The following is a 13160-nucleotide window of genomic DNA, read 5'->3' as shown; positions in this document are numbered from 1 at the left end:
CACCTGTGCTTACTTTTATTTGACTAATTATTTTTTTCTCTTTTTTTCCATTTAGAATTGTAAAAATTGTAAAGATACATTTCCTAGAGAAGGTAACAGCTGAATCCTTTGGGGATATTAGTAACATTTGTGCAGACTTCACTGAATATGAGATGAGCTCAAGCTGTCACGCTTCGCAGCAACTTTCACACCCATAAGACTCATGCGTTGTTTGATTTTATTGCCTTAATGATGAGCTGAGTTTGTCTTAGCATCACTGTCAGGTTCCCCCCCAACCCAATATGTTCTGCATTTTCCTTTTCTGCAAAATAGCACTTTAGCAAAGTGAAAAGGTACTATTGGAAAGAAAATTCAGTGAAGGGACTCCATTACAATGCAGCTTGTCAACCTCAGCTTGTCTGTGTGATAATAAATGATATTATTGCAACAGAGTAAAAATGAATGCAGTTAGGAAGTGCTAAAAGAAATAGGACTTAAATATAAAAGTTTCTCAACTGAGTAAGGAGAGCTGTCAAGTACTTGTTCATATTAGATAAGGACTTATTTAAAACTTCAGAATCAATGTTAATTTTATTTAACTGAATTAATAATCTTATGGAACTTGAGTTCAAGCTATGCTCTAGTTTATGAATTGTTCATACTTTTGATTGCTCTCCATTTGCTTTAATAATATATAAAGCTGTACAAAGTAGTCAATCAAACAGTTACAAATGCATTTTGCCTATTTTGATTGAAAACAATGTAAGAAGATTATATTCTACAGTTTCATCAATTATTTTGAAATATAATTTAAGACAAATGATTAAGAGCTTGGCCTGTGAATAGCCTTCATCAGGGTCTATCTCTGGAAAAACATACTGTAATAAGAAAAAAGACTAGCAAGATTTAAGTCAATCTACCCGTACAAGTGAGGCAAACAGAATAAAGCAGGGTATTGTTTCAATGTTATCACATATTATTATCCTAAAAGTTAGCTATCTCCTATCTTCATGCATAGAAACATTAATTTTCAAGGTGTTTTGTTCATTTATTTGTTTTGTTTCAATCAAACAATTCAATCAAACAATTCAATCAAACAATCCTTGCAATTAACATAATCAATATTAAACAACAAACATAAAATTAATAAAAATACAGCTGTACTTTATAACTGTCCCAACTGATCGCTACATTCATTCTCTGGAAGAATGAATTAAGTGCCAACTTTTAACCAAGATGTCAAGTTAGGTGCTAAGATGGTCTCAGGGAAAAGACTGTTGCATTAAACAGAAGTGGCAAATTTGTTTGCCAGCTTTGACTATCCTAATCTTCCAGAAACAGTGACCATAATTATTGAACTTGAATTAAATAGAAAAGGTTTGGCTCTATTTAGAGAAAGTGGTCCTGGGTGAACCTGAAAGCCAAGGCACTAATAGTTTCCTAAATTAAAATAATGCTAATTGCTGCCAATCTCAACATTAGATGGTAGGTGCTGTTTTGGGAGAAATAAATATTTTGTTATAGACCCACATAATACGGCGGGTCTATAACAATTCATATGGTCAACTCGATGTGGCCAACTCACCATAGCCAACTCACCACACCCTACCTGCCACAGCCAATTCACAGTGGGACAGCTCACCATGGCCAACTTGCCTCAAGACAATTCACTGTGGGACAAAAGTTACACTAATATCAAAGAAATGGTGGAATAGAATCATTAAAGAATGGATGCAAAAGGAGGGACAGAAAAAAATGTGAATGTAAAAATTAAAACATTTTATTTATTTATTTTAAATAATTGAATTGTTAAATTGTCCCACGATTAGTTGGCCATGGAGCAAGTTAGCTGTAGCAAGTTGACTGCAGAGAGTTGGCCATGGTGAGTTAGCCAAAGAAAGTTGTCCCATTCCATGGTGTGTCTGACCACAGATTTAGGGGATCAACATTACTGTGATTAAAAAGTAAGCAGTGTCTAGTCCTTATTAAATGTGGTTTAGAAATTATCCATAATACACTTTATTTCATTCAGAAAAGAATGTCTCCATGCAGGCATATGCACATGCACCCTTCATTTCATATCTAGCTTATCCATATTTGTGAAAGTGTAGTGAGAGTGAAAACATACTTGCACTTATTGCTATCTTGGTAGCATTGCAGTTTGAAAAGGCAAACTATCTGACTCTTTTGCTTGCTACAGACATAACTTCTAAGTGTTTTAAAATTGCACGTCCAAATTTTTCTATTGCAAAGTGCCAAGTAATTTCCAATCCCGGGAATTAGTAACTATGAATTGCTTGCATTTTTCCAAATGGAAGTGGAATGGGCTTATAGGTTTGCTAGGATCTATCATTTCAATGGACTGTAATAATTGCAAGGAAAGGTATTACTTTCCTTTTTTTTTTTTGCTTGGCTAAGGGCAAGGTGAAAATAAATTAATTGACTAAATCAACTACACCTAGATAGGGATGTGGTGTTTTTTTAAAAAAAGTCCTACACTAATGCTTTGAATAGTCCTTAATGGCAATGCATTTCTAAATATATCACTAACCTCATAAAAATGCACTACATGGACTACCTAATATTTTAGATTTGAACACAAACTGCAAATTATCAGAATGATCAACTGTTGAACAGGAATGGAGAGACCCTGGGGCAGGGACCACCAAAATTGCTCTAATAGATCATATTCCATTTCTGAATGGCACAAGGGCATTGAGTCTTGACCTTTACAAAGTATTAGAAGACAAGTTGAGATCTATGAGAGGCAAACACAAGTCACAAGATCCCTTTTCTTGGCTTCTTCTTTTTAACCCACCTCAAAATGTCTGGGGTGGGGGGTAGTCAGTAAGCTGTCTGGCTTTACATATCCCAGCCAGCATTAGCTCCATCCAATTCATCAACCTTCTGCTAAGGTCAAAGTTCAGAGCTGCAGGCTGAACCAACTTTCTCTCTATTTTGGTTATATTTCCAGATGAGTAATCAGTCCTGATAAGAGTTGAAGATTCATTCATTCAGTATAGCTCACCCATCTGCTTCCAGTTAAACAGCAATTTATGCCATTTTGTTAAAATCTTGAAATCAAATCATGCTTTATTAAGAGATATATTCTAGATAAGAGAGAAATGTGATGGTTACTAGGACTGCCTTTCAAACAAAACCACAGAATTTGCACTGATCTCTCTGTCAAATTGCAATGACAATATAGATGGGGCATGGGACCCAGTGTATTATAATGGCTAAAGTGCTGGACAAGGAGCAATGAGATCCAAGTTAGGAAGGGAAGCTGACTTTAACTAAGTGCCTCCACTCTAGATAGGAGGCTGAAATATATCTATTCAATTATCTTTCAAGGACTGTCTCAAAGGTGCTTTTTCAAGAGGCAACTGATTTCCAGGTTTTTTCTTTGAAGATGTTTCACTTCTCATCCAATAAGCTTCTTCAGCTCCGACTGGATGGTGGGGAATGGAAGGATTTATACTCCTTGCAGACAGCTGGTAATTTTAGCAAGTTGTTGAGGCCACCTGGAGGTTTGTCTGCGTTATAAGGAACACCTGAGTGGTGCAAAGTGGTGTGAAGCTTTCTTGGAACTGTTGAAAGGACTGTGTTGTAGATTGGAAATAGATGATATATTCAAACCCAAGAATACATTAAGGCAGAAGCTTGTCCACTCCAAAAATAAAACACCCAGACAGAAACTGAGCAATGTGATATATGCAGTACAATGCAGCAAGCCAAGTGCAGTTCTGTACATTGGGGAAACAAAACAACACCCTTTATAAGCACATGGCACAACATAGGAAAACAAACACATCAGGACTAGATTCAGCAGTCCATCTACATTAAAAGACACAGGCCACTCTTTTGAGGACAGCAAAGTTCACATTTTGGACAGAGAAGACTACTGGTTTGAAAGAGAGGTCAAAGAAGCCATCTATGTACAAAACTGAACATCCCTTGTTGAGGTAATTCCCGGTTAGGAGAATGAGCGCACACAGGGAGACGTAGTGAGAGTGATGAAGAATAACACACAACCAGCACACAGATACACTGTATAGTAAAAATGTAGGTTTTTACTACCAGTAAAATGGTTAAGCAAAGTTCAACAAACAGTCCAAGTCATTCATGGTTAAAGCAGTCAGTTTTCAGTCCAGGGATAATCCAATCACAAAGTCCAGTATCATAAACAGTTCAGTAACAGACTTACATCAAATCCAAGAATAACGATGATCAGTAACAGTCAATACAGGAACAGCAACACTCTCAGCAACAACAGAACAGGACAAAACAACCCATGTTTCTGGCTTCATCTTATGGCCGTTAGAGGAGCCACACCCAATTACAATTTTAGCATTCCCTTAAAGAGACAGTATTAAAATGTCTATCCTGGTTTATATATTTTCCAACCCAACTGTTAGGTGACTTACATTCCTAACAGCCCTCTCTCAACAGAAGGGGAGGGATATGACATCATCTACCTCCAGTCTATAACACAGTCCTTTTAACATTCCAAGAAGCCTCCACACCAGTTTGCACCACTCAAGTGACCCCAATGACACAAATAAACGTCCAGGTGACCTTAACAAACTGCTAAAAGAATGCAAATGACCAGTTGTCTGTGAGGAATATAAATCCTTTCATTCCCCACGATCCAGTCAGTGCTAAAGTAGCTTCTTGGATGAGAAGTGAAACATCTTCAAAGAAAAACCAGAAAGTCCAGTTGCTTCTTGAAAAAGTACCTTTGGGACAACCATGACCTGGATGACTGTGAATCTCCATAGACTTTCAAGGAATGCTTCCCTCTCTCCCTAAATTGATCTTCCAATTTAGGAATACCTTTTAAACTCGTTTGGTGTAGTGGTTAAAATATACCTGTAGAAACTGTGAGTTCTGATCTAGCTGAGTGATTTTGGACCAGTCTTTTTTTTTTTTTCTCAGCCCTTGGAAGGAGGTAATGGCAAATCACTTCTGGAAAACCTTGCCAAGAAAATTGCATGTATTTGTCCATGCATCCTCTGAGAATCAGATCCAATTGAATGCAAGAAAAAGAAATCTTCTTAGGAAACTGTTACAGGAATTGCTACGCAGACAGAATCTAATATATGTTCTTTGATTTTTTTTTTCAACTATATGCAGTTTAATACAAAATTCAACATAATGACATCAGTGAATTTTATCCAGTTCAAATAACTTGTTGGTAAAATGTTTTAGTAAGATAAGAAATGGAATTTATCTCAGTGGTAAGCACAAAACGTATCTCTTGAGGCTCAGTTATCACTTGTGATTAACTATTGTTTATGCTCACTCAGCCAGTTTCAGACCGTAAAATGGTGTTTGTATCCAGATCAATTTGATTTTACAGAATTAATCTGAGAGGCACCATACCTAATGCTTCACTAAAGTGTGGATGTATCTGCTTGCATTACATTTGGTTCAACTACTTATTTTGTTAGTCTACTCAAGAAAGCAATCTTTCCCCCTTTCTTATGAAAAATCAATACTTACAATAAACCCATGATGTTTAGTGTTCCTGATTCAATTATTCTGATTCAAACTGAGGCAGAGCCCAGCCTGCATCAAGAAAAGAACCATGCCAATTCTTCATAGATGGAAGCCACACCTGGTAACTGAGTCACAATTGTGATCAAACTATAATTCTTTGTGATCATGTTTTCTCTGTGGTGAAACATACTTCATGTTCCTGTGATCTTCAGGCACTTCCTGTGAAAAAGTATCCAGATCCAATATTTCCTTTTGTATTTATTTACATTCATTAGCATTTGCTGAAAGAATGAGCAAGGGAAATTTCCACCAAATCAAACTGAGAACAGAAATATTTGGAGCAGTTTTTTTAAAGGAAAAAATAACCAAATACCTTTCTTAAAACCTTTAAAATGTTCTTGCTGTGATTTCTAATTAGCATAAAGAAGGACACTTAGAAGGCAATATTCCCTAAAAATGCCTCCACTAAAATCCCATTTACAATTAAAATATATGTGCATCATTTTTCTTCTGCATCTGCTTAGTTTAATGCACAACCTTTTATTTGCTCTTAGTAATAATGATCACCTTTGGATTTAAGTCCGCATTTTTGTTTTCCTTTTTATAGTCTGTTCTTGCATTAATAGTTTGAACTTATTCTTTTCCATTCTTCTGTACAATGACTGCACTGTGGATTCAAATAAATATTTTATAAAATATTTTATGTAAGTTTTGTAGAACTCTGTATTAATTAGTATTCTCTTCTTCCAGAACTTTCTTGACAGTTCAGATTATGAGTGGTTCCACCTCCTCTTCCTCCTCCTTCAAGAAAAAGCAAAAGAAATAATTAGTAGCCTCTTTCTATCTGGGATAGTTGTTCTCTTCTACTGAACATACAGCTTCAGGAGGGAAGAACATGGAGTTCTGAGATCACCCAATCAACCCTTGTGATCAATGGGGTGATAAATGCTTCAGCCAGACCATCCATGTTCAGCCATTATGAGTTACAAGAGTTTCAATTTCATTCAAATTTCTGAACATTGCTTCTTGTTTCCAGCAATAGCACCTAGATTTATATTCTGCTACATATTGCTTTACAGCACTCTCTGAGCAGTTTACAACATCAGCATATTGCCCCCAACAATCTGAGTCCTGATTTTGTCATATTGTTTTGTCAACAATCTGAGTCCTGATTTTACCAACCTCAGAAGGATGGAAATCTGAGTCAACCGTGACCCGTGTCAAGATTGAACTTCAGACTGTGGGCAGAATTAGCCTGCAATAGTACATTTTAACCACTGTGCTACCAGTATTCTGTTAATGCTGTGCTAATTATTTGAGACTATTGAATTCAACTGACTGTGACAAAATACTTAAAGATCTTAATCTTGTCTTGTTAGTAACAAAATCTTGTAACCTAAACAAATTGTTAACAGAGAAAATTAATTGGTGATTTCTTCATCATAAAGATAGATAGTCAGTAAGGAAGCAAGAAAGGAAATGTCTGAGCTTTTTTCCTATATTTATTTTAAACTTTTAATAGGCTGCTTTATATACACTGCTCAAAAAAATAAAGGGAACACAAAAAAATAAGACATCCTAGATCTGAATGAATGAAATATTCTTATTAAATACTTTGTTCATTACATAGTTGAATGTGCTGACAACAAAATCACACAAAAATGATCAATGGAAATCAAATTTAGCAACCCATGGAGGTCTAGATTTGGAGTTACACTCAAACTTAAAGTGGAAAAAAACACTACAGGCTGATCCAACTTTGATGTAATGTCCTTAAAACAAGTCAAAATGAGGCTCAGTAGTGTGTGTGGCCTCCATGTGCCTGTATGACCTCCATACAATGCCTGGGCATGCTCCTGATGACGTGGTGGATGGTCTCCTGAGGGATCTCCTCCCACACCTGAACTAAAGCATCCCCCAACTCCTGGACAGTCTGTGGTGCAACATGGCATTGGTGGATGGAGCGAGACATGATGTCCCAGATGTGCCCAATTGGATTCAGGTCTGGGGGACGGGCGGGCCAGTCCATAGCATCAATGCCTTCATCTTGCAGGAACTGCTGACATACTCCAGCCACATGAGGTCTAGTATTGTCGTGCATTAGGAGGAACCCAGGGCCAACCGCACCAGCATATGGTCTCACAAGGGGTCTGAGGATCTCATCTCAGTAGCTAATGGCAGTCAGGCTACCTCTGGTTAACACATTGAGGGCTGTGCAGCCCCCTAAAGAAATGCCACCCCACACCATTACTGACTCACTGCCAAACCAGTCGTGCTGGAGGATGTTGCAGGCAGCAGAATGTTCTCCTCAGTGTCTCCAGACCCTGTCACTTCTGTCACATGTGCTCAGTGTGAACCTGCTTTCATCTGTGAAGAGCACAGTGTGCCAGTGGTGAATTTGCCAATCTTGGTGTTCTCTGGCAAATGCCAAACATCCTGCACAGTGTTGGGCTGTAAACACAACCACCACCTGTGGACATCGGGCCCTCATACCACCCTCATGGAGTCTGTTCCTGACCGTTTGAGCAGCCACATGCACATTTGTGGCCCACTGGAGGTCATTTTTCAGGGCTCTGGCAGTGCTTCTCCTGTCCCTCCTTGCACAAAGACACAGGTAGCGGTCCTGATGCTGGGTTGTTGCCCTCCTACGGCCTCCTCCATGTCTCCTGGTGTACTGGCCTATCTCCTGGTAGCGCCTCCATGCTCTGGACACTACGCTGACAGATACAGCAAACCTTGCCACAGCTCGCATTGATGTGCCATCCTGCATGAGTTGCACTACCTGAGCCACTTGTGTGGGTTGTAGACTCCATCTCATGCTACCACTAGAGCGAAAGCACCACCAGCATTCCAATGTGACCAAACCATCAGCCAGAAAGCATAGGAACTGAGAAGCAGTCTGTGGTCACCACCTGCAGAACCACTCCTTTATTGGGGATATCTTGCTAACTGCCTATGCTTTCCACCTGTTGTCTATTCCATTTGCACAACAGCATGTGAAATTGATTGTCAATCAGTGTTGCTACCTAAGTGTACAGTTTGATTTCACAGAAGTGTGATTGACTTGGAGTTACATTGTGTTGTTTAAGTGTTTCATGTGTGTGTGTGTGTGTGTGTGTGTGTGTGTGTGTGTGTAATACCACTCACGCATCATCACAAAAACTCCAGAACTGTAAAGCCTTCAAATTTGAACTTTGGCACGTATGTTCCTCTTGGCTTCTAGGTGTTCACTAAGAAAGGATTTTTCGAGATGACCATCAGAGCATTAGTATTTCATATATTATTATTACACATGCTCTGATGCTAAGGAGTTCTCCTCCCCCTCCCCACCTGAAAAGAAATTTGTTCCAAATGCAAAACACAAGCAGAGAAGAAGAGTTTCAGTTTCAGTTTTAGTTTCACAGCAGCAAACAGCTTTAGTACAGAACAGTTGAGCTAAGTCATGTCCAGGCTCCTTGCTGTCTCCTTGCTGACACAGTAAATACTGCTTTAGTTTCTAAACAGCCCTCAACTCTCCATACTGACAGGAAGCTAGTCAGATGAATACTGATGGATGCTAGTAGGCAGAGACAATTTTTCCCCTTATTTTGCTCCCCAAATATTCAAGCCCAATCACAGAGTTTTGTAGCGAAGCAGGGGTATAGAGCTAGTATTACATAAATTCATAAGTATCCACATTAACCAGGTGCTCCTCTCCTCTACCCCACACTCTGTTGCACTGGTGATTTACCTGGCTGGGTAATGAAACAGCTCACCCCCCAAGAACACATTATATAGTATTTTGAAAACAGTTCATTTCTGTATATATCATCCCCTATACATCTATGGTCTGTATAAGGTCTGATCCTTCCAAGATTATATCATCCATTCAAAAAATTATGTTAGGCAAGTAGCATGAATCTGAAATTCTGGGCATTTGGTTCTTTTGAATCTTGCAAGTTTTTTATTTTAATCCTTGGTCTTTTGTTAGACCATAGATAATTCATTACCTGTCTATGCTAGTTGCTTGATACCTTATTCTTAATAGAAACTGGAGCTTTTTGAAATTGAAAATTTAGTGTCCATAAAATATTCATTTTAACTGATGCATTTCTTCCTAACGAAGACAAATTTAATTTTTCCCATCTAGAAATGTTGTTACATATTTGCATATGAATAAATAATTGTCCCTAAATCCTGATTTCACATGCAATTATATGTCTTACTTTCATATGTATATGTTTGTGTGTATCTATATATGTATGTATGTATGTATGTATGTATGTATGTATGTATGTATGTATATGTATCTATATATGTATCTATATATGTATATATTAGTATATATGTGTAAGTGTGAATGTACACACACACGCACACATGCACACATACTGATAATGTAGCAATTTGTCTTCATGAGACCTTATATAATACTAAACATGGCAGTTTGTTGTATGCATTTTCATACTATCACTCTTGGTTGAAATACTCTGTGCACAGCTGCTTGTGTGAACTGCTTTCAACACAGTTCATTATATATTTTTTTTAAAAAAGGGTCCAATTAAAGTTCTCCTAAGATAAAGAAAGAAATATGGGTTGTACAATAATGGACTTGTCCACAGACATAAAAAGAGGGAACAAATACACATTTATCCTAAATGCTATGAAATAAGTGACACAAGATAAATATGTTAGGGATAACTTTGAATTCGTTTCTTTGAAAGTAAATTTAGATTCATGTTGAAAAGATTTTACCAAATGGATGCGGGACCAAGAAAAAATGTTTATGTTTTGTTTTTTTTTAAAAAAGAGCAGGACTTTGGCTGCATAGAAACAGCACCAGAAACTGACTTACTGACTCAAAAATGTATGTGATTTTTTTTCTTTCATACAGCCTGTTTGACAGATGGGATCTGCTATTACTGGAAATCTGACATTATAATTTGTCTCTTTTTTGTTCATATGCATGCTTTGACATTCTCACAAAAGCTTTCTAGTTTTTAGTTTCTGCTAAAACTAATGTAAAGTGGACACCCTTCACTTTTTTCATTTGCATTTCTTTTCTGTAAATAAATCTTCTACCTTTCTGTCCCTCTCAATCCTTTTTGTTGAGGAATGAGTTTAATTTGCATCAAGTCATTCTAGCATAAAATTATTCTATTTGTGAGAAAGCAGCAACAAGTCCTGAAGTAAATCAGCAAGGATTAGCTGAGATAGTTATTGGTTCCACACACCTTGCATATAAGGGAGAAATACTTCTGCTAGGGCAGGGGTCTCCAACCTTGGCAACTTTAAGACTTGTGGACTTCAACTCCCAGAACTCTGGGAGTTGAAGTCCACAAGTCTTAAAGTTGCCAAGGTTGGAGACCCCTGTACTAGGGGAATTGGAAGATGGATAAAATGACTTCTGCAGTGGCCAACTCAACTCTCTTTTAGAGTTTAACAGCAGTTTTAAATATTGCAGCCGAACATAGAATACATGAGGGAGTGAAGACACTAAAGAAATCCTCTTCATTTCTAGTGCAAGTTGCCTTATTATTCACATGTTCCACTTTAAGACATTTATTGTCCAAGGCTACAATTTCTTTTATATTACATACATCAAGGATAAGGACCATAAATTGTAAATTTAGTCATTGGGGCCTTTCTTAATAGTTTCATGGTCTGCCAGCTATTATAGATACTGTACTGAATTTTAATTTAGATGTAAATATGTAGAAAAAGGGGGTGAAATATTTGTGTTGTGATGAATAATGTACTTAAAAAACTGCATGATATGCTGGGGTTTGTATTTCAACAAGCAGGCAGTGTTAAGAAAAAGAAGCAGGTTCTACCAGATCAACCCCCAAACTGGATTTTATGAAATATATTGCGATTATTCATCATATATTTTACAGTTTTCTGCTTCTGTCAAGACACATACACACATGCACACACAGAGACAGACACACAGACACTCTTACATAGACATACATTTATATATCCTGCTTTCTAGATATGCTGGAAACTTTCTAAGTATGCTGTGATCTTCTGGAAGGGTTCCTGATGGATAAGGAATAATATACAGCTTTTTTGTTTTTATGTCTATTTGTATATCACTCAGAATCACTCTATGAGAGAGATGGTCAGTTTTTAAACATGATATACAAATAAAAATAAGGAGACAATGCCATACAGGCCTAACTAATTTGGATATTTATATACAACAACATCTGCTTTGCTCTACCTTTTGAGCTAAGGTTCTGCACCTTCTTAAGCTTTTTACAAGATTTTCTTGACATGTCTGTTATGGATCTTCCACTTTCTGTTTATTTAGTGACAAATCTGACAACATTTAGGAAAATAAAAGTTTCCTTCTAGTCACTTGTATTCTTCTTCTTCTTCTTCTTCTTCTTCTTCTTCTTCTTCTTCTTCTTCTTCTTCTTCTTCTTCTTCTTCTTCTTCTTCTTCTTCTTCTTCTTCTTCTTCTTCTTCTTCTTCTTCTTCTTCTTCTTCTTCTTCTTCTTCTTCTTCTTCTTCTTCTTCTTCTTCTTCTTTTTCTTCAGCGTTTGTCTCGCGCTCTGGCGAGGTCCGCTAATGTCCTTGAGTATTGCTTCCACGCCTCCCTGTCTGCCACGTATGTCGGGTCTGCCTTCGCGATCTCTAGATCGGCCTTGATCGTGTCCATCCAGCGTTGCTTAGGTCTACCACGCGGTCTCGCTCCTCCGACAGTCACCTTCATCGCAGATTTGATGATGGATTCTTCCTTAGCGCGACTCACATGGCCGAACCATCGTAGCCAGGACTGCCTCATGACCGTGGGGATGGGCATGACGTTGAACCGTCTACGCACTTCTTCGTTCCTGACGCGATCGAGTAGGGTGAGGCCTACCGACCATCGGAGCATTCGCATCTCCATTGTCTGGAGTCTGCTTTCAACTTCTTTGGTCGTCGGCCAGCACTCTGCGCCGTATATGGCCACGGGACGCACCACAGAGTTATAGATTTTCGCCTTCAGGCGCATCGGCATCTTCTTGTCACAGAGGACGCCCGTGACGGACTTCCATTTGCCCCACGCTGCGTTGATCCTGGCTGCCACCTCAGTTTGTAGTAGGCCTTCTTCCCCAAGAGTAGTTCCCAGGTACTTGAAGGTGGAGGCGCGCGGTAGCTCCTGCCCGTTCACGTGGATGGAGCCTGTCGTTTCGTTGTCAGTGGTCAGGTATTCGGACTTCTTTAGGTTCAGCCGGAGCCCGAACTGCTCGAGGCGGTCGTGCCACTGTTGGACTAATCACTTGTATTATTACTTTAAATATATATTTACAATATATCTATTATTTATGTGACTTATATGAACTATAGATAATTTAAGATATTTTAAAGATATATTAAAACATTAGAAGAAAAATGATTTGATTTGGATTTGAGTTATTATTATTATTATTTGATATCTGATAATATATGAAAACATTTTGTTTCTCCTTTATTTTTTAAAGTGGATATATGTATAGATACAGAGAGAGAGAGAGAGACAGACAGACAGACAGACAGACAGACAGACAGACAGACAGACAGACAGATATATGCAGGTCTTGGCGTGTTCAGGTCTTTTCCCGTGTAAGATTGAGAGTATCTTGGTGATGTTTCAACAAGGTCCCACTCACCATTTTCAGGCTGGTGCTTTCGGCTTCATGCTTGTGCGAGCAAGGCGTGATCGGAGCTGC

General features: G+C 38.2%; 1 long non-coding RNA gene across 1 annotated transcript in view; it reads right to left on the bottom strand.

The window, feature by feature from the left end:
- Positions 1-6218: 6218 nt before the first annotated feature.
- The window catches only part of LOC148130575 (uncharacterized), a 180043-nt gene continuing 173101 nt past the window's right edge, over positions 6219-13160 (bottom strand). Inside the window, exon 5 of the long non-coding RNA XR_015750001.1 lies at positions 6219-6282. This is a non-coding gene — a long non-coding RNA (uncharacterized LOC148130575). The remainder of the gene's footprint in view (positions 6283-13160) is intronic.

Source organism: Notechis scutatus, chromosome 5, assembly GCF_049901735.1.
Source record: "Notechis scutatus isolate UNSWTSFEM ecotype Mainland chromosome 5, rNotScu1.2, whole genome shotgun sequence".
In the NCBI taxonomy this organism is placed as follows: domain Eukaryota; kingdom Metazoa; phylum Chordata; class Lepidosauria; order Squamata; family Elapidae; genus Notechis; species Notechis scutatus.
Note: the sequence above shows the minus strand (reverse complement) of the source record. Positions and strands in the feature narration are given on the sequence as shown.